The sequence below is a fragment of the Lycorma delicatula genome, chromosome 4 (assembly GCF_047948215.1).
Source record: "Lycorma delicatula isolate Av1 chromosome 4, ASM4794821v1, whole genome shotgun sequence".
Taxonomy (NCBI): Eukaryota; Metazoa; Arthropoda; class Insecta; order Hemiptera; family Fulgoridae; genus Lycorma; species Lycorma delicatula.
Genome location: NC_134458.1, coordinates 201,765,197 through 201,788,713, shown reverse-complemented (window position 1 = coordinate 201,788,713; position 23,517 = coordinate 201,765,197). Strand labels below are relative to the sequence as shown.

General features: G+C 36.1%; 1 protein-coding gene across 5 annotated transcripts in view; it reads right to left on the bottom strand.

Annotated features, from left to right (window-relative positions):
- Window positions 1-23,517, bottom strand: part of Arms (Ankyrin repeat-rich membrane spanning) — a 310,321-nt gene that overhangs the window by 268,807 nt on the left and 17,997 nt on the right. The window contains exon 1 of one of the 5 annotated variants that reach the window (XM_075365011.1): window positions 19,903-20,025. The exons of 3 other annotated variants lie outside the window; for them this stretch is intronic. The gene's annotated coding sequence lies outside the window, so the exon portion shown is untranslated. Of the gene's footprint in view, window positions 1-19,902; window positions 20,026-23,517 lie in introns of those variants that run through there. One more of the 5 variants, XM_075365012.1, reaches the window with a different exon arrangement.

Here is a 23,517-nt window from a genome sequence, read left to right as displayed (position 1 = left end):
TACTTAACTAATTCTTTGTTTACAGTATAAAGATACTATTTAACACGAATTTATAAACAAACAAAAATAAGTAAGATAGGATTAAAGAAATCTAAATAATTATTCAATTTTAAACTTTCGCGGCTTAAAACAAGGTCATATGTTACCCTCATGAACCACGGCTGTTACGTAAAGTACCACGACACCAAATCATATTTTTAAATTCAAAAAATAGGTCGACGAAAGTATTTTATTATTTTTTGGCGTAAATAAACATACAACGTAATGAAATTTCTATGAAAAATTATTACATTAATAACTAAAAACACTAAGATATTACTTACATTCAAAAATAATCGCAAAAACCAAAACATAACCGGACAAAAACTGAAAAAACTTCCTAAAAAAAAATTAAGCCGAAAGTTTCTTTATAGAATTTTTAAAAAATTGAATTAACTTGTATGTCAAAAATCTAACATACTCCGCAATACAGTCGGTACATCATTATTAACGTTTAAAATCTGACTACACTCAAAAACGGAAAGTAAGAAAGTGACTAATAATACTAAAAATCGATTAATCTACATTAGGCCTGCGGCTAACTAGATATTTGTATCGTTTAAATGTCATTATACCATAAGAGACGTGAAAACCGGTTCCTACCAGGAAAATTATTAAAAACTACCACAAAAACATGTGTGTGCTAGTTTGTTATTATACACACAGACGCAGAGATATTAATTCGTTTAATGTTAATCGCTTAATTTGTGTTTGCTTAAGAGAAACAATAACGACATCTGACTACTATTAACATATAATTAAAAGAGAATTCATTAAATTAATCATTATTTACAAAATGAACCGTTTTTATCAGTAATGTGTGTATAATTTTTTTTCTTTCGTTAAAGCAACAAATAAATACTTTTATTTTATCTATTAAGATTAAACAAATTTAGTTAAAATTATCCAATAATCGAATAAAAACAATCTATATACAGATCAAACAACTTTAACAAGAATAGTAAAAAAAATTGAAAAATTACTGAATAGCACCTATATCAGTCGCGTTATGTCTACGTTTAAGAGTTTGAATCCATAATTAGCTCCATAAGAACGGTAATATTCTAACCTTTAATATAATTAGTCTTATACAAAGGAAGTAAAGGACAAGCTAAAAAAAAAAAAAATAAAAGTAAACTTAAATCAATTAATCATTGAAAAGAAATATTTCAATAAAAAAATAAATCGAGGGTAATTTTATTTAATTCTTCAATCCTTCAGCTTACTTAATCTCATTTATGTAAATTTTCTTTAAAAAAATAACTGCAGTTATCCTTCAGAGAAAGTCCTTTTGTTAACGATTTTTCAACCTTATTTTTTTTTTTAATTTCTCAAAACGAATACCGTAATTTTTAAAAGTAAACATTCGTAACTTAAATAGCTGTTACTTATATAAGAACGGCTCACATTCCACAGGTGTGAATAGTCGTGTTAGATAAAATATTAGACGAGTGGTTATCACGTCATCGTGGTAAAAGCTAATCGAAATAAACCTAATAGAAAACGCTAAAGATTAATCGCAAAGATAAAAGATTACTTAAATAATTTTACCTTCAGAATCAGAAACCGGATATAAAATTAAGGATTTAAAAATTGTGCGATTAGATCTGAGAGGATAACTCCACGAGCGGTGCCTGTTCTCAATCTTGTTTAATATACTCGTTCAAGATGTAATAAAAAAGGCTCTAGAAGAAAATTAAAAGAACCAGCATAGAAGGAAAAAAGAAAAATTCTATCGTGTCTCAGAAAGCACGATGTTTTTAAAAAATGAAGCAAAGGACATTCAACAGACGATTTAAAAGTCAGAAAACGTCGTCTTTGAGCATAACATACTCGTACACAGTGAGAAATAGCAAAAATTAGACGTATCGCTCGTTTTAAAGCCTCTCTTTATTAATTAATGCTATAACCGTATAAAAACGGTCAGGCCAGTTTTCGGCTTAATTTTTTTTTACTACGACTATGAGACCACGTAACTCGCATAGTTTGTTGAAGAATAAAAGTTTCCTAACAGACAAATATTCTAACGTATTTTGTGCAGTGTTTATGAAAAAAAAAATTCCGATTGGATTTTATTCCGCAAATGAGTAAAGAAGTCGAAATATACAAGTAAGTTCTGTATCCAAAAACAATGAATGAATATTGTTTAAAAGCAGCACATAGCCACACAGTACAGTCGTTTGTAAGGACACAACGCGGCTGTTGGATGTTGTTTATATTATGATACATTACTGAATTCTGTAATTTTTGTCTAATTTGCTTATACCCAAGTTGAAATAAACACGTCTGCTAAATTATAAAAAAATTAAACTTTTACATATAGACAATTAGATAAATCAACAACGGTTTACAACCGACCGTGAAAAACAATTTTGAAAGAAACTGTTGAAGACTAACAGATAACTTTGCAGTTAAGATTAAAATTTAAGCGACTACGATTATCTTGCGTAATGGTTTTTTGTAAGGATATACATGAAACGTGTTCAGGAAGAGATGATGGCATTTATCGTCTAATTTTCGGTGACGATTGAAAAAGTGAGCAGAAATAACGTACGAAAATGGATACCAAAACCCTAGAAACACGATACAGCGTATACACAATTCGCCTGAAGTGAAGTGTTCTGTGCTACAACCCGATGAAAAGGTGTAAAAGGTATATATATATATATATATAGGTGAACCCCTTCAGTTATTCCGTGGTCATGAATAAAGAACCTTTTACACCTTTTCATCGGGTTGTAGCACAGAACACTTCACTTCAGGCGAATTGTGTATACGCTGTATCACCTATATATATATATATATATATATATATATATATATATATATATATATATATTGACAAGTGATTGATGCCTTAAATCCAACTAGACAGTAGATCTTCATTTTCACACACGATAGAGCTCAGCCTTACTGGCACGAAAGGTTCAAAATTATCTGGGTAGGACCTTCTGAGACCTTAGAATGGCAATTCAAGAAACTAAAACACTAACCGTTGACCTCCAATAAATTCTTATTTGACGTCTCCCGATTGCTAATTATTGGATTTTATAAAAGACAAAGTTTTGTGCCACTAGTCCCTGAAAATTTAGATGACTTGAAACGACCAATCACAATAACGGTTTCTAATATTAACCCGGATGTGCTGCGAAGTATTGAGGACGACTATCGCAATAACCCCTGTCGTGTAACGCAGGGTGAACGTATATAAACCAAAATATATCAGATTTAAACTAAACGAATTCCCTAAAAAAATCAACTTAAGTTCTTGTTTCGAGTCTTTTCTGTTAAAGGACAATATTTTTAAAGCTACGTCGCTGTGGATATGCCCTCAGCAATCGCGCCGCTGCTAAGACGGTGTTATTCACATACACTATATTGTCCTGCATAGAAACCTTCTCGTTGAACTGTTGAAATTATTTCGGTTGATCGTGATGAAAATAAGATTGAAAAAACTATCGGATTTATGCTCAATGCAAGTGAATAGATTATATTAGAAACTGCTTAAAATAACGTTTGTGTATAATGAAACATAAGGAAAACTAGGATGTCCGTATGTAAAATGAAATAAGAATATCATAGATTAATGTAAATATAAAACGGATAAACTACGAGGGTTATTTTTTTTCAAGGTCCGATCGGTCGCGAAATAAAAACCCGCGTAAAAATCGGATGAACCTTTGCGCATATGTGTTGCGCAGCGTCTCTAGTATGGCCTTCAATCACGCCGCGTCACTTCGTTTACTTCTGAACACGCAGCTAGCACGTAAACATGTCTACAACAATAGCATCTCCCGCCAAGTGTGAAGTGCGTGCGGTAATTCGATTTCTTCAGGCTGAGGGCTGTAATGCGGCTGAAATTCATCGACGAATAAGTAATGTGTACGATAAAACTTCAATGAGTGACAGCAACGTGCGACAATGGTGCAGGAACTTTAAAGCAGGACGTACAGATGTTCATGATGCAGGCGGTAAGGGAAGGAAGCGAGTGTCAACCGACAATCTAGTTTAAATTTAAATGAGTGCGACTCTGGTACAGGAACTTTAAAGCAGGACGTACAGATGTTCATGATGCAGGCGGTCAGGGAAGGAAGCGAGTGGATGAGTTAATTCGAGAAAATCGTCGGTTCACAATTTCTGTATTGAGCGATTCGTTTCCTGAAATTTCAAGGTCAGCTCTCTACACCACTGTGAGTGAGAGACTTCAGTACCGCAAACTGTGTGCGAGATGGGTTTCCAAGATGCTGTCCGACCATGATAAAACAATGAGAATGGACGTCTCCCTAACTTTTCTCCAGCGCTACCGCAATGAAGGAGAAGATTTTTTGAACAAAATTGTCACAGGGGACGAGACACGGGTCCATTTCGAAACTTAAGAAACAAAAGAACAGTCCAAACAGCGGATGCATTCTCATTCTCCCAGTAAACCAAAGAAGTTCAAGCGAACCTTCTCCAACAGAAAGTGTATGGCTACTGTGTTCTGGGACCGGAATGGAGTTCTCTTAGTGGAATTCATGGAACGTGGCACGACCATCACTGCAGACTCATACTGCGCGACTCTTCAACGTCTACGAAGGGCAATTTAGAATAAGGGAGAGGAATGTTGTCATCAGGCATTGTCGTTCTCAATGACAATGCTCGGCCGCACACTGCAGCTGTAACAAATAAGCTCCTGCAGCGTCTTCGTTGGGAAGTGTTTGATCACCCACCATACGGCCCGGACTTGGCTCCATCCGATTTTCACCTCTTTGCTCACATGAAACGCTGGCTAGGAGGACAAAATTTTGGCACAGACATCGAGCTGCAGACCGGCGTAGAAACATGGCTGAAAACACAGGCGGCTCCGTTCTATGACGAGGGTATTGGAAAGTTGGTACCACGCTATGGCAATGTCTAAATCGGAGTGGCGACTATGTAAGTACTTGTTACAAAACATTTTATTTTTCACTGTGGTTTTAATTTCGTAACCGATCGGACCTTGACAAAAAAATAACCCTCGTATAAATAAATAAACAAAAATAATAACCGTAGATAAAACTCTACATAAATAAAAATATTGTTTTACGCAGCAATTACAATATAGAAATCGCAACGGCGCCAGGACGATAGCTGAAAGCATGTTAGTTAACATAGAGCGTCTTAATTCTTAAAAATGTTGTGTAATAACGGAAAAGATGCATCGACTCTCTATATAAAAACTTAATTATTAATAAACTAAACAAACTGTCTGTTTCATTTACAATAATCCCGTATTCTAATATTCAAAAGTAAGTCGACTACAGTTTTGAACTGGCGAGTAATGAAAGAAAAATAACACCAGTTCCAGTCGGTATAATACGTATGTAGAACAATCATAATAAACCTAATTATTCCTGAATATTAAATGAGTTATTCCTCATATTAAATGAGTAGGTGTCTTCCAGATTGCTAATCTTAAACACGTTGTAAATACGAAGTGTAAAATTTACGAGACCTGTTTATGCATGACATTTCACTTACGTTAAAAATAATTAGCTAAGCTACACAAGTTTACCCGTCAACTGTACGTCTATTCTGTTTCATATTTATTTATTTTCTAACATTGTTAAACAGTCGTAATAATTTTAGTCATATACTCAGAGAAACTTAAAAGAATTATATACGTTTAAAACATATGACAGAGAACTAATGACGAATTGTTTTGTTTTTGATGCGATAAATTTAAACAAAAAAAAAACACACAAAACATATCGTTACAAAACATATGCCTAATTAATATCGGCGGACGAAAACGGTAAACAGCTCAGATGTCAGCTAGAGTACAGTATACGTACGCACTACTAGATAAGCGTCACTCCCGCCGCGCAGTTCTCCCACCATAGCGGCGCTGCGGCTCCACAACTCTCAGGCTCCAATAAAAGAGCGTGTACGAAAATGATTTTTTAATTCATCGTCGACCACCACCTGGAGAAGACCACCTGCAGAAGAAGATGATTGAAGAAGACAGAGAAAAGTTCCCTGGCCGTCTCAACGTGGGACTTCCCGGGGATGCCAACATCCCCGCCGAGGGAGCAGCTGGACGCGGACGTATGCTACTTTCCCGCTCCAGCTCGCCGGGCCTCAATCGCCCTAGCCGACGGACTCAGCAGCAGGAGCCGCCCAGCGTGGGATCGCTCGGAGAGAACCGCCTCGGCCGCGCCGGCACTGCGGGGCTCTCGGGGTCATCACTGCCACGCTGTAGTGGGGACCCAACTGCCGCTGACGGGAAGTCCGGTCTGATTTCCGGACCCAACAGCTCTTCTCAGAACTAACGGAAAAAACGGCCCTTTTCAGGGCTACAACAAGGTTATAAATTACAAGCCGTCGAAGCCGATCCACGATAAAAACGTTCCATTTCAGGGCTACCACTACCACAAGGTTATTAGTTACAACGAGCCGTCGAAGCCATTCGGAGACAAGTGGCGCCCAATGTGGGGCGAAGATCGTCTGGACAAGAAGACTGCACATAGCCACGCCTCTGCCGACCACATGTTAGCCGACAGACCAACAAACAAGGCGCCCAACAACACTGACTGCCTGGCTGCGGGCATCCGTGCAGCATTTGCGACGGTGTTAACGGACACCTTCAGCGACCTACCACATGAAAACCCAGAACTGTTCCCTCTCTCGTCTACAAACTCAGCTACAAAAACAGAGAGTGCCTGTTGAGCAATGGGCCAAGTACGCCGAAGGGCAGCTGAAAGAAGAGGCTCTGTCCTGGGCCAGGCAATACAAAGACCTACAACTCGATTGGTCCGAGTTCATCGACCGATTTCGGCATCAACATAACTTCCCGCAGACTACTGCCAAGCTCCGGTCTCAGCTTTACGGACAAGCGCAAGGAGCTAATGAATCGGCGGAGCATTTCTTGTAGCAGAAGAGGAAAATCATTCACCGACTAGCTCCCGGTAGTGAAATTGCTTTCCTACCTATACTGCTGGAGCAGTTCAGACCCCAGATTCGACTTTCGCTGCGAGCAGCAGGTCGTCAATGATATTGACGACCTGCTGCATCGAGCCATCATCATTGAAAGAGACGAACAGGAGAAGATCCAAGCTACAATGTTAAAGAGTACTCACGGAGGTCGCGTTAATTCTGGGCGGATACTTCCGTGGCTAGAACAAATGACAAGGTAACTGAACGTAGAAGCAGCTTGGCTCCGTGCTGCCATTACTGCCCGGAGCGCCATTTCCACAGGGACTGTCCAATAAGGAAGTCGCAGCAGGGAAACGAGTAATGATCCCAGCAGTGGACCCAACCGGAGCCCTCAATCAACTAGGCTCAGACATACCTAGAATCACCGTCGAAGTAGAAGGACGACTCACAAAATCGGCCATAGATTCTGCGGCCAACTTCAGCTTTGGAAGAGCTGAGCTATTACCGTGGCAAGCAAATTCCAATGTCATGATAGATCTGACATTGAATTTTACTTTCTGCCTAAAGCTAAAGTTCATAAGTATCTAGGTGTTTTGTTTGATGAGAAGTTGCTGTTTAACAACCACATTAGGCACGTAGCGGCGGACGCCGTTTCTGTGATGCACACGCTTACAAGGATGCCTCGAAAGGATTTCAGGCTGTCGGGCCGTCATTTGTACATGATGTACCGAGGTGTCTTCGAAAGTACAGCCTCTTATGCTGCGTCCGTTTGGGCGCATAGGTGGGACAGAAATAGAGCACTTATTCAGAATTTAAGGAGTGCCCAGCGCCGAGCATTAATAGTATGCACTGGTGTTTTTAAAACAACCCCCTACGAGGCTACCACCGTATTGGGAAAGGCTCTCCCAATCGATTTAGTGGGGAAAGTTTGGGCAGCCATGTGAAGATTGCGGATCAGTACCGGAGAGGAAAGGTGATCACAGTGCACCGGATCTAAATTTCGTTCAGTTGCCCATCTTCCACCTGCGGAAGAGGCTTCAGAGCCTCGCGATGGATGTATGGCAGCAAGAATGGCACACCACGACTATGGGAAGGTCCTTGTATAGATTTATACAGGTCTTGGGGAGATGGTATGCCTCTTCTTCGTTTTTAAGGGCAACGAGTGCCCAGGTGCTCCCCAACCACGCGAACTTGAACCAATATTTGTTTCGGTTCCGCCGGGCAGCAGGTCCACTCGAACGAACATATGATGTGCGACTGCCCAGCTCTTGGGAAGACCAAAAATCAGGCCACCCTGAAACTTAGAGGTCAAGGGGAAAATTGGCCACTCAAAAGCGACGAGTCAATGTGGCGTGAGCCACACTGTCGGACCGTGTGGGTGTTCCTTGATGACGTTGCTTTGTTCAACCGGCATCAGTAATTTATTTAAGGGAAAGACTCCTACCTCGCTGCTCTGGGATGCTACCCGAGAGTTATGGCTGGCCATCAGCCAATTAAAGCTCCAAGCGTTTTAATACTGCTGGACAGGTACTTGCTGGCATTCAGCGACCTAGGCGTGGCAGCGAATTGCTGTCTTGACGAGATAAATTTAATTTAATGAATGTCATTTATATTTTAGTAGTTGACAGGGTGCGCCTACCTATTTTAGAATATATGACAAGTGAGCGGTGGGACACGAAGCAAGTGGTGTGTGGCACCATGTTTAGTTCGCTCATGCAATTAGGTTAGTTCTAGGAACTAGTTAGGACACTGGTCGCTAAACTGATTCGAGGCTCAGTAGCGTTTGTGGCACAGATATTCGGTCTTATGTTTTAGAGCGACCGAATGGGGTGGTGGCCGGAGAAATGCCAAGCAAACCAAATTCTGGAGACATTGAGAATCGCGTACTATTTAACCGACCTATTCGCGCCCATCAAGTGATAAATCCTGGATACTTTACTTCTTTCCTGTTTAGCCTCCGGGAATTAGCGTTCAGGTATTACTTCAGAGGTTAAACGAGAATGATATGTATAAATGTAAATGAAGTGTAGTCTCGTAGTCTAAGTTCGACAAATTAAATCAAATCTACTTCCTGCCGTACCACGAGAGTGGTGCAAATAGAGCTTCTCTGCGGCGACACGAAAATTCCCACAACGCTTCTGCTAGTTCCGACGCTTCAGGAAGAAGTCATCTTGGGACACAACTGGTTGAATGAACAACAAGCCGTGTTGGACTACAGTAGTGGCTGCCTCCATCTGGGTAGGGAAACTCGCAAAACCGTTTTTGGCACGATCGACCCAAACCTGCGGCATCGAAACTGGACTGATCGGGAGTGAAAAGTACAGTACCCCCTGAAGTAAAGACAAGATTGGAAACTGTGTTGAAGCGACACTTGGGAATATTTTCCAGCACTCCCTTGCAACCAACTCGGTCAGCAGTACATTGGATCCGGGAAGGAAGCCAGCCGTTTCGCTTACCGATGTACCGGTACAACGAAGAAAAGAAACGGACTATAAGAGAACAAGTGGAAGAGATGCTGAGAGCAAGAGGTGACAGAGCCGTCGACGTCGCCCTACAACTCTCCAGTAATCATTGTTAAGAAGAAGGACTCTTCACCACGTTTTTGTATATACTTCCGGCGCCTGAACATCACGGATGATGTGGACTCACCACTGCCACTGATCTATGAGACTATTAAAGATTTGGGAAGTGCCCGTGTCTTCTCGACAATCGACCTTAAAAGTGGCTATTGGCAGATACCCCTGGAGAAATCAGCCAAACATTTTACAGCCTTTTCAGTTCTAGATGGCGGCCGATACCAGTTCCGAGTCATGCCGTTCGGCTTGAAAAATGCATCGCACATTCCAGCATCTAATGCAGGACGTTCTCACTGCCTCCTCCGCCAGTGCTGCCTGGTCTACCTGGACGACATTATTGTTTACAGCAGTAGCTGGGAAACACTTACGCCACCAAGACTTGGTTCTGGAACGCCTACAACTTCATCAGCTGACGTGCTCTTTGGAGAAATGCCAATTTGGTCGAGACGAAGTGTCATTTTTGGGCCATGAAATCACACCCACGGGCAATATTCCGCAGCAGTAACACCTACATGCCATCATCGAACACAAAACTCCTGGGTCGAGAAAGGAGCTGCAGAACTTCTGCACCTGTAACTGGTTACGAGAATATATCCCAAGATTCTCAGAGATTTCCGCGCCGCTGACTGACCTGCTGCGGGGAAAACACTGGAAATGCATAGACACTGCACAGCAAGCCTTTGAAGCTGTTCGGCAGGCCCTTAGCAGACCGTTGAAGCTATCTCGGCCGGATCCACAGCTTCCATGTCTTGCAAACCGACGCCAGCCAGCTAGGGCTGAGAGCCGTGCTTTACAACCAAGCCGAGAACGGGGAGCGAAGAATCATCTCGTACGCCAGCACGAAGCTTTCAGAGGCAGAGAAGAGATATCACTCCAATCAGCTCCAATGTCTCGCTCTGGTACAGCCAATCAAACGCTAGCGACCGTACCTCGAAGAACTTTCATCCTCAGAACGGACAAGGCTTTGACATGGCTAAGGCAGGCCACCGGGCCGACATTTACTTATAATTCCTTAAGAAACAATCGATAACATAAATTAATCAATAAGATTAACTTTTCCTCTAGGATAAAACTTATTTAAAATAAACTGTTGTTTAATTAATTTTAAATTAAATAAACGAAAGAATTTTTTATCAATTCGCTTACATAACATCAGAGTTCGAATAAATTAAAAAACTCATAATTTTTTTGCAAGAAAAACGTTTCTCATGAGTCCAAACTGTAGGATCTGATTCTTCGTGACAGGATTTCATCACTAGGTTTCGAAGAGAACGAGCTCCCTTCATCCCTCCCGGAGATTCTTTAATTTAATACGAGGAAAACGTAAAATAATCATAGATTCGAACAGTTCTTCATCGAAAAATATTCTATCTTCGAGGATAAGTAATACATTTAAGGACGTCAAAGTTGTTCAGAACCATTGGAGCCAAGCTTCTTCTATTAAATAAAACTGGAAATACAGCGATAATCGAATCTCCCTTTTTTTAAAAACTATTCTACTTTTAAGAGTAACTAAGACCTCGATGGTAGCAAAGAGTTCTTGACCTTTGCCTTCTTACGCGCACGAGAAACATCGTCGATAAAAATAAACTGAAATACTGTGAAATTCCATCATTTCTTTTTCTGAGTTCTTCTTTTAGGGTAAAAATTCAATTACACTGAAAAAGAGTTCAAGCCTTTTCGTCTCTCCCAGCCTTACTTCCTCTTAGATAAGATTAAATTTTATAAAAAATAATTGAACCTGAGCTTTACTCGGACGACATTCAGACTTTGATAGTAAAGTCCTAAGAAGGTTCCACAGGAGCAAAGGTCGCCTCCCTCTAATAAAGAAATGACATCCTACTAGTTTTTAAAAACTGCTAATAAATGTCACAAACGGACCTGGCCAGTAGTAATTTTTATTTTATTTAAAATAATATAATACAATTGTAGTACATTAGCAATAGAAATTAAGCTTCTTTTTTTAGGCCATTACATGTTTTGTAGATGAGATTCGTGAATGTTCTTTAATGAAGCCTGTACCAGGAAGGTTCTTTAGCGTCTTGAACGAATCGAAACCGATGCGGTACATATTTTAACTGGTTAATACAAAATATTAATCGGAAGAAAGCGCCTCCATCCGAACTAAAAACCTATGAAATGCAGGCAAGCAATCGCTAGAAGGAGCTTTGAAGACGAATAATTTCTCTGAACCCATCCGTTCCTTAACAGAGATCCCTTTTTCCTCATTAAAGTCCTACAGGAACGGGTAAGGAGATCTACTAGATCACACTAGAGCTACGCTAAAGAGGTGAAATAATTGCAGGACAAATATTAATCGGTGAAGAGGTGGCTACCCTTCATTTACCGACTCCGTTTTCTGTCTAGAGATTTCTGCCCACATTTTGTTTTCTTTTTTTATTTTAAGTGGCAATAACACTAGTATTTATTAGTAAATCCCAGCAGTGTGCAGTCTCTAAATAAAAATGTCTCCTAGCGCTTTATAAGTTTGTCGATGAACCTTTATTAAATGTAATCATGTCGATACTCCATATCCTTATATTTTTCACAATGCTATTCTCTCAGATATTCCAAGCGTAATGGAACCGTTAAGTAAGAAAGGGATAATACAGCTATCGGATAAATATTAATTCATTAGCACTCATTAACAAAAATATATACGATAAAACCGACATATACCTGTCGTTTACCGATTAACAACTGATAACTTGCTAAAAGCATTTCATTTAATAAAAAATTCTTTTATGTTTTTATTCTAATGACATTTTTACCGCTTTTATAGTTTACTGAATATTAATTAAAATGCAACCACTCAACATCATAAATACATTCCGATAATCAGGCAATTTACTTTGAAATAAATAAGTATTCTATATCGATTTTTGTCCGCGATATTAACAGATTATGGGAACAATTAAAGATAATATTGTGCATCATATTATGTAATATTTTTTCAAACAACAAAACTGATTCTGCATATATATGACTGTAAAATATAACATAAATAATGATGTCAAACAAATAAACTGCAAAAATAATTAAGACATATTGTGTACCGGTAATTATATAATCTCTTTCATTATAAGTAGGAAAGAATTTCTTTTTTCGTCATAAGTGACAACTGCTATGGTAATTATCCGATAATAAAGAACAAGATATATACACAGGGAAACTGCAGCGCACGGAAACTGCGAATTTGGTCTATCTTCGTTAATAATGTAGAGGAGCCGTTTTATTATACAAAACTTTGCTCACTGGTTTTTTTAATACTTACTTCACACCCTTTAATTATATTTTTCTAGGATGCTATTTCATTAAATATTCCACGCATGAAAGTATCAAGTTAAAAGTGTACGGTTTACCATCTTATCCGGCTCCCAGAGAATTATTGAAAGATAGTATAAACAAAAAGCTTTTATAAATTAGTTATTTTTAAAACTTCAAAACTTTTCTAGAAAGATTATTATCGGTTACAAGAAAATCCAAACATTACTTCATTTCTAACATGAAAAATGAAATTTAAAATAGAATAAACATTCAAAAAAATAATTCCATTTCTTCAATGAAGTTTATTATATTTTTAGATTAGACACCCTCAAAGCAGGCCAGAATCCCGGTTTCTAGTTTAGTAACGGGTCTTGCCTGTTTTCAAGCTAGACATGACCCAAATAATTTGATCGAGCGACCGAGTTTTAGGTTCAGAATTTTGGCCAAGCCAAAAAACTTTCGTGATTGTAAACATCTTTTTCAAAAATATTCTTAAAAGACAGTAGAGTTTATAGTGATATAAATACAGATGTAGACATATATATATACGCAGGTCTTCATCTCAAAAGAGGCCCACCATCACTCAGTAATTTATATTAAATGCATAGTTTTGTTAAAATGCATATATTTGTAAGAGATAGGTAAAATAATATGGAAGATGTTGGTACAACTGGAGCTGGAGCAGGGAGGATTGTTTATTGCCTACACATTGAGTGTTGCCGGTCTGTGTCGAGCACTGGCTTTGGAACAAGCATAATCAAGTGTTGTTTATTAAAATGCAGTTAGCTGCTAAAGAAAATGTATTCATGATGGAACTTATTTAAAGATGAAATCTCATGTTGTAGGTTAATGAAAGTTTAGGGAGAAATTTGAAAAGGAAGCACCAGTGAGAAGTATTATTCACAAGTTAGTTAAAACAATTTGTAAAAAATATTCGATATTAGACCAGAAAAGTGTCAGACACAAGTCAGTTTTAATGACACAGGTCTTACAGGAAATTAAAGCGTCAGTTACAAGATCTTATAAATCTTTGCAGAGACTAAGCCATGAAAAGAACATTTCACTATGTTCACCCAGCACTGCAGTGAGGAGAATGGTGATATGTTATCCATATCGAATGCAGATTTTCCATGAGGTAATTAATGATGACTGGGCTAAAAGGATTCACTACTATCAACGGTTCAAAAACTTCATTAGAAACAACACTGGCATTTTAGTCAAATGTTTTTTGTGCACATGAAGCACGGTTTCATCTTGGTGGGTATGTTAATAGTCAGAACTATCCAACCTTTTTTTCCTGTTTAGCCTCCAGGAATCACAGTCAGGTATTACTTCAGAGGATGAATGAGGATGATATCTATGAGTTAAGTGAAATGTAGCTTGTACAGTCTCAGGTCGACCATTTCTGAGATGTGTGGTTAATTGAAACCCAACTACCAAAGAACACCAATATCCATGATCTAGTATAAAATCCATATAAAAGTAACTGACTTTACTAGGATTTGAACATTGGAACTCTCGACTTTGAAATCAGCTGATTCAGGAAGTCATGTTCACCAACAGACCAACACAGAGGGTTAGACCTATCCAACCTGGGGTACTGAAAACCCACTCATTTTCTTTGAATCTCCCCTACGCCCAAAAAAATATAGGCATACAGTGTGCAGTTTAAAGGTGACGAATAAAAGGATCCTTGTTTTTGAAAAAACTGTGGATGCTGCTATCTACCAAGAAATTATCCAACAGTTCATAGCCTTCCAGCACGAGAATGACAATGACTACTACTGGTTGCAACAGGACAGGGCCCCTTGTCATACATCTTGCTCTACTACAGAAATGCTGCAGGATTTTTCCAGAGGAAGAATCTATTTCTAAAGGATTATGGCCACCAAGATCCTCTGATCTGACTAGTCCAGACTTCTTTCTGTGAGGATTACTTAAAATAAATTGTCTATAGAAGCAATTCACACAACCTGCAGTAATTGAATACAAATATTACCAATGCAATCCCCAAAATAGAGGATACAACTAACAAGAGAACCAAGTACATGGTCAAGTGCATAGACAAGTGAACAGAAGTGGGTGGAGGTGGACATCATTTTCAACTCATAAATTATTTTGTTAGGGTTTCCCAATAAACTATTGCTTATAGACTAAATTAAGTGATGCGATGGTAGGGTCTCTTTTAATTTGAACACTCTGCACACACACACACACACACACACACACACACACACAGAGAGAGAGAGAGAGAGAGTGACAAAGAGGGACAAATTGCAAACCAAATCTGTTAACACTGTAATAATTACACTTAACTTTTTTTAAATGAGTAAATTTGCTACTCTTTTCTATTTAAAACTTACACTATTTAAACATTTATACACCCAACCATATTTACAAATTAAGATAATATAATTCATCATATGACCCCGAAAGAATTGTTCATAGGAAAATAGGATAAAAACTTATAGCATATGCAAAAACTTTTGGATTAAAACTGAAAACACTATGATCCAAAGCTCAGAGTATTTACAATTACTAATGAGTATAATCGATTAATTAAATACTGAATCGATGTTACATTTATTTGAATTGCTTTCTTAAGTACTGTGCTAATCATTTCATGGTCATAAATAATTAATATACTGCTTGACTAAAATATCATCTTATCCAATTTGTGTTTGATTAATAATAAAATATGTAGTAAAAACCACCAGATATTGCATCATAAGATAAATAATTTTTATAAACAATACAATGCAATCACAAATTGAGCATATGAAATTGTCACAAGTAAATAGATCTTTGATTAGTAATGTGATGATAAAAATTATTTATAGTTGCATAAGAGAAACATGGTAAAAATCACTACCGTATCTTTATTTTATCATAAAAATAATTATAGCACATTATAACACTTACTACAATTATAATTGTACACTATTAAATTAACTTATTATTTTTTTAATTACACAGTGCCAGAATAAATTAAAATACTGATTACTGAAATAGTAGAATATGCCCATCTATCAATCGTTAATAAACTGAACTTGCCATATGAGTAATTTATATCTGAATTTTTGAAAATTAAAATGATGGAGAATTTTCCATACCTGAACACAGATTAGAATATCACTGGCAATTTAAAAATAATTCAATATTACTCATAATTTTTTTTTTGTACTGATTCTTCTTTTATACTACATATATAAAATTGTTTTTAATCTTACATACAGATAAAACATAAATATAACATGAATATATTCGTAAAGCTCAGAAATAGTCTGATTTTTATATTCTTCCTAAAACATCAGTTTCAAATAATGCATAAATATATACATTAATTTTTCAAACATTTTTATCCATTATATTTATATACTGCCTAAAGTAATTTTTGTATAATTCTTTTTAAACCACCAAAAAGCAATCACAATATTATGTAAAAACTCTTACCTTGTATTACCTTGTACTACTTATAGCCAACAGATGCATTACAATACACCTTAATTAAAGTAGTAGTTTTTCATACTCTAGAAAAATTTATTTTAATTTTAACATTATGTATATAACTAATTTAATTGCTTGACCAGTGATCCACAAGATTGCAAGACAGTAAAGTCACAAATATTTGGTAATTGTCTGAACATGCTCTCTCTCTCATGACTGTATTTTGATAGATAAATATATGCGTAGGTAGTATACAAGAAACCTTCTCCCTCATAACTTTCCCTAATAAACCCAGCATTGCATCTTGTTACTTTGTGGAACGGCTACACTATTCTCATGATCGACTGTGTCTCATTTTAGATAACATACAAATGATAACTTATTACATTCAATATACGTATTAAAAAAAAAAAACAGTAAATTTTTTAAATAAACAAACTCTTAACACACCAATAAAATAAATTTTACTCTAAGTGGCACAATTTAAAGCATATAAATTTTGTTCTATATTTAAATTTATACTTTAGGACGGATTATAAAGTTAGCTTTACTCGATATTTCACAGCCACCAATCAAGAAACACTGTCTCAATGTTTCAAATTGTGTATACACTGTACAGACAAGATGGTTTCACATTTTCTACACTGATCACCAGGCAAACCCCTAACAGATCACACAGAGGATATGCACAGCCTATTAAGACCAAGCATTCTTACAATGAACTTAACAGGGTGTGACACATGAATATAGAACTCAAAATGGGAAATAAAAAGGAATGAATATAAGAAAAAGGAGTAGAGACGTTGAGAAAATATGATCTACCTACAGAGAAAATGTAGTGGTTCCTGCAGCAAGAAACTAGAAGTACAGTCAGAGAATATCTTTAAAAACGCCAACCAGGCAAAACACACACACACCAAATCCACTGTTCCACATTGCTTAGGTATGACAGCGCATTTTTTTAAAAAGAATGGTAAAAATGCCCTTTTTAGATTATGAATTAATGATTTTTGTTACCAACTTAAACAAAAATTGCTTTCTCCAAAAAATAAACAACAGGATGATGTTTCCTAATGTAAAATTCTCACATGAAAACAATATTATGCAAAAAATATAAGCATCCAACTGACTAACAAACTATAGAGCCAGACCATCCAATGAAGGTAAATGATTTGGTAACTACTTCAGGCTGCAACAGCCTATCTAAATATTCAACACTAAAATTAAAAAATTATTTTACTTTTATGAAAAACAATATACAGTTTTATATAATAATATGTAATTTCATATATTATAAGTTTACAAAGATAAAGTTTCAATCTATAACTGAAAAAAATCTTCATGAATATAATGTTGAAATGTATAAATGATGTAAAAAAACCCATAATGGTAAATGTTCTATTTCTAAACTGCAATTTGGAGGTTTAGTACAAATATTAAACAGAATTGCTTTCTTATAAAAATAACCTATAATTCCCTCACTGAAAAATCAGTTTCACTTTTAAATAAAGACAACTTCATTTAAAGAAAACTGAATTTGTCTTAAATTAACTGTTCAACTAACAATTACTTTAAAGACAACTTCATCTAAAAAATTAAATTCAAATTAAAAATTGAAGGATGTGAAGTATGAATATTTTGTCAGCAACTAAAGCCACACTTCATAAAAATAATATTCTTTATTAATAACAAACTCTAAGAACTGGAATAGAACGATATATTTATAATCAGCGATTTATATATATTGCTGAGTTAATAAAAGAACGTAAGTGCAGTTTCCCTACACGCGGTTGACATTTTTTAATGGCTGATGACCACAGTTTATATTATCATTTAAAATATCTTTAAAAAGAATACTAAAAATAACAGAATACAAATATATTAAAATAAATGTGCATTATACTAAAAATAATGCATGAAAACGGGCACAAAATTGCCAAACTGAACATGAGACACACTTCTGCAATATAAATGAATTGGTTCCTTTTTCAAAAATAGCATTTTTAAGAATCCTATGTCAAGCTTACTTAAAGATGGATTGAGCTATTCTATTATTACTAATAATAAAAATTATAATCTTTTTAAATTCAATAAGTGAAGAAAATAAAAACGGAGACACAAAATCATTAAAACTACAATTTATGCATCCATTTTAACAATTTTAGCCATATCTAAGCTGTTTATCAACCAATTTGAACAAATAGATGTCATTTTGTTCTAAATAAAGGATCAACATTTTATCTAATAAAATATAATTTGATAAAACCAATATTTAAGAGGCTATTAATGAGGAAAACAAATTTAATGACCACTATTTTTTAATTGTTTAAGATTACAATTTTCAAACTAATTCATTTTATAAAAGATGTGTACTTGTTCACTAACTTTAATTAAAATATCACAATCTGTTCTCAAGATATACATTTTTATTGAAAATACACAAAATAGAAAATACAATAGGGGAAAACAAGACAAAATATTGCATTTATCCACATGAACAAAAATCTTTGTTTATTTTGGTATCCTGAATCAATCTCTTAAGTTTATCTAATAACTCTCAGGACACCTGCATCAATGATAGATGATGCAGGTAGATAGATAGACAGGACACCTGATTTGACAGATAATTAGGTTATGTTAGGCACTTGTTCACAACTAGATAACTTTTTTAAAAACAAAAATTAATAATAAAACAGAATTAACGAAAATAAATTTTTGATTGCATGAAAGAACTTTTTCTTTTAAATTAAATATTTTTTTTTAATTTTACATAACCTCCTTCCTACATTTCCAATTTACATTAATTTTTTATCATATTTGGTCATTTGATATTAGATAGAAAACCCTATTTTCTTGGACAAAAAATAAACTCAATTTTAAAAGGATTCAGTATTTTTCTCAATTTTTTTCTATATTAAAAATCTCACAATAAATTATACCACAAATATTTTGATCAATAGTAACAATACAACCACCATTAACAAATGCAAATTCCCTCCTAACCTGAACTGCGCCTTAATTTTTCTGTTCCATCAAACCTAACACATCTCAAAGAAAATCATCTACTAAAGAGAAAAGAAGAATGAAAACGAAACTGAAGCATGACTAAAGACGAAATATACAAAACAAATTCCTAAAGAATTTTAATTAAACAATCCAGGATTCAGTTTCCTACACGATAGATAACTGCACATCGCTGGTTTCATGGCTAATGATCAAAGCAATCAGAGGAACTATAAAAAGAATTTAATTTCCTTAAAAAATATAGCAGTTTTTTAAGAAATTTTAATGCAATAACAAAATATGTTAATAATACTAATGTAAAACCAAAAAAACTTTTTAATATAAAAAAATTATACCATTTAAGTCATAAAAAATTAAGTAAAAATATATAAAACATATAGAAGATGAAACAAAAGTAAATAATAAGCACTATAAAAGATTCCACTGAACTAAAACTGAATGAATATTAAGAAATAAAACTGATTAATGCACTTTTATCTACCATACCCAACACACACACACAGATACAGATATATACAAACAAAAATAAACATTATCGACAGAAAAAACCCACTGAAAAATAAAACATTAACAGCTAACAAATAAATACTAAAATATCATATAATAAATATCATAATCAAGAAGAGATAAATTTTCTAAAAAGAAAATTAAGTACCGCGCCTACACAATTCAGATTACATTTATATTAACTAAAATCTCCCAACCACTTTTAATCAATAATAATGATAAAGCACATTTAACGCAGCGCATTATGAATTTAGTCCGAACACTGTAACACTACTACACAGACTGAACTGATTTGGGGAACTGCTGCCAACAAATGAAGGGTCATAAGTTCATCAACTATATAAATGATATGATAATAGTAACAATAACCAATAGATTACAACAGACAAGGTCATCAATACTAAACAATAACTAATAATATAGGCACACAGAACATATAAATCTGCAAAAAACAACATAAATAAGCACAGTACTTTGTGATCAGAAATCCTTTTTCCATTATATAATTCATGTCACCCAAACTAATGCAAAAAAACCATATCATATGATGGATTACTAAAACTATTTCTACTGTGACTAACAATAAGAAAAATAGAGTTAACCACCTCATAAACAATTAAATATTATTCATTTCAGCTTATAGATAATAAATTCTAAACCAATCTTTATAATCACTATAAATTTATTTATAGCACACACATTGTGATGACTATTTTATTTTGCATGCATATAAACTACTCAGTACTTTTTCTGTCCTATTTAGTTAGATCTATTATATATACATATGTATATAAAACATACAGTTTTCTTGTTAAATTTCCTAATTTCATTCATGAATAATAATTTTTTGAAGTAGAAGACTGCAAATTTTTTGTTACACATTCATTAATAAAAAACCGTATAACCTTAATATTAATCTAATATATACTCAAAAATTTATATGGTTTTAATTTTAAATAAAAATCTTTACTGATATAAATAAAGAGACAATGCTTAACAGTTATTGAATTAAATTACAAAACAAGAGAGCACTCAAAAACCATTTACAAAAGAAATTTACTTAAATATTATATTTTTTAATTAAAATTATTACAAAAAGTTATACATGCAAATCAGTAACAATTCATTGACATGATGTTGTCCTTGGTTCAGTTTGTTAACATATCGCTTGCCTGAGGAATCCCAGCACTTCTCAGCTGTGTATAACCTGCAAGGAATAATGAGCTCCCTCATCCAAGTATTAATATTATTCATTTTATCTTATCTTGACCTATTTGCAATGTAAGTTAATTTATATCTTCCTTATGGAAGTAAGAGAATGATAAACAACACAATTATATGCTGCCACAATCTTTTGGACATTTTCAACAAAAGTAACAGTACAACAGTATTTCTTTCCACATAATAATAGATGGTTTTTTGTTTGTGTAAGACTATAGTTTTTCCAGATTATTTTAGTTACTAATTTAATTAAAACTAATTACTAAAAAAGATATAAGTCAACAAATTCCTAGAAGCGACATATTGCTACACATCCCAAACCCATAGGGGGAAGACACCCACCCTTGTGATGTTACCGGTCACCACACCACCCTCTCTGTGCAAGCCCTGACAGGCTTTACCAGAAGTTGTCTTTAGACTCTCTAACTGATTATATCTCACAGTCATCAGCCAGGACTTGGTCGAGATGCCACTAATGTAAACGCCTCGGCAGACATTTAAATCAGTAAATAATGTCAAATTTCGCCTTCACATAGGCCTCAAACAGACATCTTCACATCCAACCTAACATGATTCCCTCAAACTAACCGAAACCATGGAAGCGTGAACCCCATGCCTAGTACAGATTTGACAACACCGTTCATGACTGTGAATGCCTCAGAAAACAAACGAGTTTAAAGTTAAGTTGTACTACACTCATACCGATCAAAATTGTGTTTTACGCAACAAAGAAATTCAAACCTACACCCAAATAAGTCGACCAGTTTAGGTCACCTAACAAGTGGAATGCAACCTCATTCCGGTCCGCGCAGGAGCCGGAAACAAACCCTGCACCTCCACCTGGTCACATCATGGCGTCTCGCGTGGCATTATCAAGTTATGATCAGGACCGCCCAGCAAAGGGAAGCCACACTCCCAATCGCACGGATTAACATACCCTGTCAGCATGGTCACCCCAACCACCAGAAGTCCCAAAGCAAATCGCAAATAATACCAATACAACCATGGCACAATGCCAATGCGCCTACCTCCAACCAATCCAATGCCTAAGCTGGAACCCTAGCCACCCGGGATTCTACCTCAATTAAATTCCCTCTGCAGACCCACACACCACAAGGGTGCAAAGGAAACCAGCCACTATAGACCACTCCTCGCAGACCATCCAGTTAATACGGATATCTAGCAAAGAAAGAATGTATTCTCTCAAGTTCCCTAACAGCTTGTGAATGTTCGACCACGTATCGGGGACAGATATACAGGACATGATCCACTGTATCATCTGTCCCACAATCTGGTCATTGACTCAAATCCACCAAACGAAACCTTGCCAAACTCACCTGAGAGGCACCATGCCCGGAGAGAAACTGTGTAATATATACCGATTGTGGGAGACCCATCCAATCGCACCAAAATCAGACACTACAGGAAATATACCATGCATGTAGCGACCTGTGTGGGATTCATCCCACCTGACCTGCCAAGATGCCAGGCCCTGGTCTTCAATCTCCTGCTTTCGTTCTGATGTCAACAGCTTGTCTACCTTGGAAATGTAGCATTCCCTATGCTCAGTAGCCAAGATATCTATCGGTTTGACTCCGGCTGTAACACAGACTGCCTCCCACGAGACTGTTCTATAACCGCCTATAAAAGCCAGCAACAGGAGTCACTGGGCACGCAGCAAAATGTCCATGCAATACCAAAAAGCCATGTGAGCCCAGTCAGGCGCAGCATACAACATAATACCTTCACTGATACCTTTGTAAAGGATATGCACGGTACGGAAATTCAACCCCCAATCGGGATGTATGACTCTACGGATTCCATAAAAAGCATCAGCCGCTTTTTTGCTACATACTGTAGATGTTCCTTGAACCGAAAATTCTCATCAAGGATAACACCCAGGTATTTTTGAGTCACAACGTACCAAACGGGAGACCAGCCAACTGGCCCTTGAGCAACATCATTGTGGTTTTCTCTGGGCTGAAAATCATCGTATGTTGGAGACTCCACAGTTGGAGTGTCTCACAAGCATGAACAGCTCAGAACTCTACCTCATCACGCGAATCCCCTTCAATCAGTAGCTGCGCGTCGTTGGCATAAGCGACGACACAACAACTACATGGTAACCTTAAACTCAACATCGAATCGAATTCTATGATCCAAAGAACAGGACTCAGAACACTGCCTTGAGGGCATATTAGTTAAGGTCTTACAAACCTCCGAGCCGCCGTCACTCAGGAAAACGATCCAATGGCTGAAATAACTTGAAAGCACTTCTAGTTCATTTCATGTACACTTATGCTTCTGTATCTGAAACAGGGCAGAAGACCACCATACATTGTTAAATGCCCTGCCCATGTCCAGGAAAATCCCTAATAATATTTACATGGACTAGAGGAAGCTATATCAATCACCTTTATATGGCATCCTCAGTGCTCTTGCCTGATCAGATACCATATTGTTTGTCCATTAGCAAATGATCAGTGGCCAATCTAACATTAGTAAGCAAATATAGGACCTTCTCAAAAACCTTGTCAATCAT